Consider the following 4595-nt stretch of genomic DNA (forward strand, 5'->3'; position numbering starts at 1 on the left):
AATTTGCCTTTTTGGAAAACTTGTTACTCTTTCCAAAAGATCGGTTGAGTTATATTATAGATTCTATGTCATTTATTACGTATATTTTAAATTAAAATATTTTTTCTACTTTTCTGAAAAACAAAATGTAGCTACTAGAAAAAAAACCTAAAGTGCAGGAAAATTCATAGTGAAGTAATTACAAGTCACCAAAATCCTACTAATCAAGATAATAGCAGTCAACATTTTGCTACATTTCGTTACTTAATCTTTCACTTAACTATCCTAAGTTGATACTACTGTAGTGATTTAAATTATTCATCATATTTGCCACTACTGAGCATGTTTAACACAGTTATGCTCCAGTGATCCGATTATGTGATTCCACTTTAGAGCATCAGGGGAAGAGAGTGAATTGGGAAAGGTAGGACAGTAGAATGGAGATCTGGGTTAATAAAGGATAAAGAATAGAACCAGAACTGTGTAACAACAACAAAAACAACAATAACTTGTATTTATATGTGTCAAGCTTTCCTCTGAGTGATTTACATTGACTGTCACTTTTTGATACTATTTCCAAACTCATATTATATTTGAAAAAAAAAATAAAGCAGAGGGATTAAGGAAATTTGCCCAAAGTCACAGATAGTGATTGAAAGAACCCAGGGAATCTGGCTGTATACACAAATAATTTCCTTCCAGAAACAAATGCTGCTTATGATAATATGGTTCAAGTATTTTTGCATTATTTATAATGATTTATGATTATTGCAACTTACTTTGTCTCAATTCAGTGAAGTAGAAAAAATTATAAGAAATAAAAAAGTTAGGATGGGAACTGAAATTGTCATAATAAGATAATGAACTTGGTATACACATCAGTACAGATTTGCTGTGGCATATCAAATTTTGGAAATTCTGACAATTGAAATATAACTTCTTAGACTGTATTCCTAGATTAGAGGTGATAATTTACGCAGATCTTCACGGTCTGTCGACCATACCTAACCTCTATTGTGAATTCACTTTTAAAAAGATTAAATGAAATCGTCCTATTTTTCACATGACTTTAGACATGATTATAGTGGTTTCACTGGGAGGTCTGTCATCTTGACAAGAAGTACTATTGAGCTGTTCTGATAATGAAGAGGGAACTGTATGAGCTGTGGTCTGAAATAATGGTTGAGATCATCTGGTCTAATGACCTTCAATTCTAGACTTTTAAAAAGGTATGATCTGGATTTAAAACATTTTTTTCAGCAGGAGCTCTCTACCACTCAGTACTGGGCCTGAAAGTTATCTAGAAAAGAATTTACTTTCCACCCCAACTCCTGTCCTCTTTTACTCAGGAACTATTTCTAAAAAACAACAAAAATAATAACAGCCTACTAGTCTTATTTTGTCCCTTTTCAGCCACTGATCATTTGAGAACGGAAGGAAACTGTTCCAACTAGTACATGGTGAACATGTTTAGCATGGAATGATTGCCCCAGTAACATCAAGAAGAGGAAAATAAATGCATTTCTGCAAAATGCTACTTTTGTTTTAGCAAGTCAGACTCCTGGAGGCCACTGCCATGTTGTGTTGATTCTTTGATCACAGAAGTCCTCTGGGCTGTGGAGAGTGTTAAAAGCAGCACCTGATGCGATGCAAGTTTGATTGTGTCAGGTGTAGGCCTTAATTGGGGGATCAGGTGCTCATAAAGACTGTGCACAGAGGGTGGAGAAATGAAATGACTCAGAATAGCGCTGTGTGAAGGCCACGCTCCGGAACCCAAATAAAGACCCCTTAAACTCCTTCTCAGAAGCTTTGTTCCATCTCAGTTGTATCTAACAAGGTTATAAATAATTCCATTCTGGGCATTCCAGAATGACCAGTCAGCTGTCATCATCTGAAATTTTTTCTTTTATATGTCTTATTATTATTGGTGCTCTTAATTATATCATTAACAATAATATGATATTGTTATCACCATCATCGTCATCACCATCATCATCATCATTAGTTTCTAGAAATCTCAATATAATAAATCCTAAAGGGGAGAAACATATGGTTAGGATAGAAAAGAGTTGAGGAAATAGTTTTTAGCATTTTTATGAAGGGAAAAATGTAATGAGAAAGAATAAAGATGTGGAGAGAAGGTGAGCGGGAGTGTAAAGACCTTGCTACTACTGTATTTGTCAATTTATTGAATGAATTTTGGTCCAGTTCTTATAAACAAAAGAACTTTCTCATTATGTAATAATTTAACTTCAATTGATGTAATTTTTTTTAAATGGGAGATATCCTATTAATATATTTTCTTTTAACATCAAATGGTGTCCATGAACTTACAGACCTACTTCAGAATATTATTTTACTGCCTATTTAGAGGATTAAAAAAAGAAAAAAGCTCTAAAGAAAATAATCTGAGCTAACAGTATTTTGAGCCATGAAAAAATTATATCTATTCTTTTTTCTTCATACTGAGTTCTTTCTTTTCTCTCTTCTTCAACAGTATAAAATCTCCAAAACTAACACAATAAAATTGAAAAAGACATAAATATTAGAAGCATTGTTCTATTTTCCTAAGTTTCTGTCCATACATTTATACAACACTTCTTGCAGATAATCTTGTTTAACCATCACAGCCACAGAGATATCTATAATGAGCTAAATTTAAAATAAAGAAATCGAGAGTTACAAAGGACACGTGATGTGCCCATTGTTATATAGCTTCTGAATAGCACAGGAAGATTTTGTAGCCATCAGAACCCAGGGCTCATAATTCCAGGCCAGCTATTTTTTGAACTACCCATTACTATGTGTCTTTATATTTCCTACTGACTTTCTGTATCGTTCCCACCTTCATGTTGGAAGAGTTCTAGCTCTAGGCAATTATACATAGTTCTGTATTATCCTTTTTTCAAAAGAAAAGTTTTCATATTCTGGAATATAACATTTGCAGATAAGTCAACTAAATGATATATTCATCAAGAATTTTCTCATTGTGATTGTAGTTTGAATAAGTCTGATTGCTCATATAATTGAGAAACTTTAGCCTTTTTTGAACATTTTTTATATATTTTGTAAAATGTACATTTAATTATCTTGTTTATTTTTCTTTTGGCACATATCTTTTATTAATGTGTAGGAATATATCATATACTCAAGTATGAGCCCTTGTGATTGGTATGTTTTAAACAATTTTTTTCCACTTCGTGATTTGTCTTTTTATTGTCGTAATGGTGTCTCTTGGTGAATAAATTCTCTTTTTATTTAGTTCTATATATCAGTCTTTGTGGGGCGGGGGGGAGGGGACGGGAATTAGTATTTCTTGTGTCCTGTTGAAAAGTATTTTCTTATATTAAAATCTTAGAGATTTGGACAATTTTTCCTAAGTTATCTTCCAAGAGATGATGTATTGCTTTCATTTCTCATCTAAATATAAAAATCAACCTGAAACTGAGTTTTGTATGTGGTGAAAAGAAAATGTCATGACATTTTTGTTTTCCTCTGGATATCTAATTGTCTCAGCACAATTTTATTTTGTAAACATCATAGAATCCAGGGCTTATAATTTCAGGCCAGCTATTTATTGTATTTTCCCATTGTTCTGAAATGCCACATTTTACTGTCAGGTGTTAGATATCTGTGTCTATTTGTGAACTCTCTATTTTATTTCATTTCTCTGTCTATTTTTTTGTGCCAGTATCACAGAGTCTTAGTTACTGTAGCCTTAGAATAGTTCTAGATATTTAGTGGAATAATCAAGAGTGTTTGTTCTGTAGTTGTCCAGTACAGTGTTATAAAGGTTGAGTACACTAATTTCCTCAAAACTTCTATCTTTTAATACTTTTATTTTTAGTTACTCTGTATAATTGAATAAAGTTATTCTAATTCTAGCTCTATAATATTTGTTTCTTATTTTTTGAGGCTATATTACCAGTTACATACAAATTTGTAATTATTCATCATTTTATCTTGTGTCTCTGATTATTCTTGATTGAGTGTAAGATATTCTACTTGCAAAACTATGTAGAATAATGATTTTAGGCCTAGAGTTATATTATTTTTTCTAGAGGAAATTTTGTTTACTTCTGCCATGTACCTATTAGCACCAGTACCCTCGAATCACATCAATACAATTTCATGAGTTGAGAGGATTAGAAAATGCAGTCAGGGGTTGCTGCTCAGTAAAAATAAAACAAAACAATCAAATAATTCATCATAGTAACAAAATTTAAGTATGTTCGTCTTATTCATTAGTAAAGTACATTTTCTACATCAAACTATAGTTTCTCTGATGATTGACATTCAGATACAAAGACATTTGTAAAATTCTTGGAATGAAGAGTCTCAAATGGTAAATACCAGTTCTTGGCTTATGCATCCCAAAGGAAAACCAGTTACTCAAAAAAAAAAAATTTGTTCTAAATCACAATTAGTTTTTTTACTGTTTTTTTTTTTTTCCTTAAATATGACTAAACAAAACTTAGAAGATGCTTGTGGGGAAATGAATTAATAAAACAATAGAAAAATTTCCCTTAAGTAAAAATAAAGCTATGAGAGAAAAAAGGAAGCTTAAAATAATGAAAAACGATGTATTTTCAGTATTCTCAGATAGACTTCAGAAT

Source organism: Pteropus vampyrus, unplaced genomic scaffold (assembly GCF_000151845.1).
Source record: "Pteropus vampyrus isolate Shadow unplaced genomic scaffold, Pvam_2.0 Scaffold3, whole genome shotgun sequence".
NCBI lineage: Eukaryota > Metazoa > Chordata > Mammalia > Chiroptera > Pteropodidae > Pteropus > Pteropus vampyrus.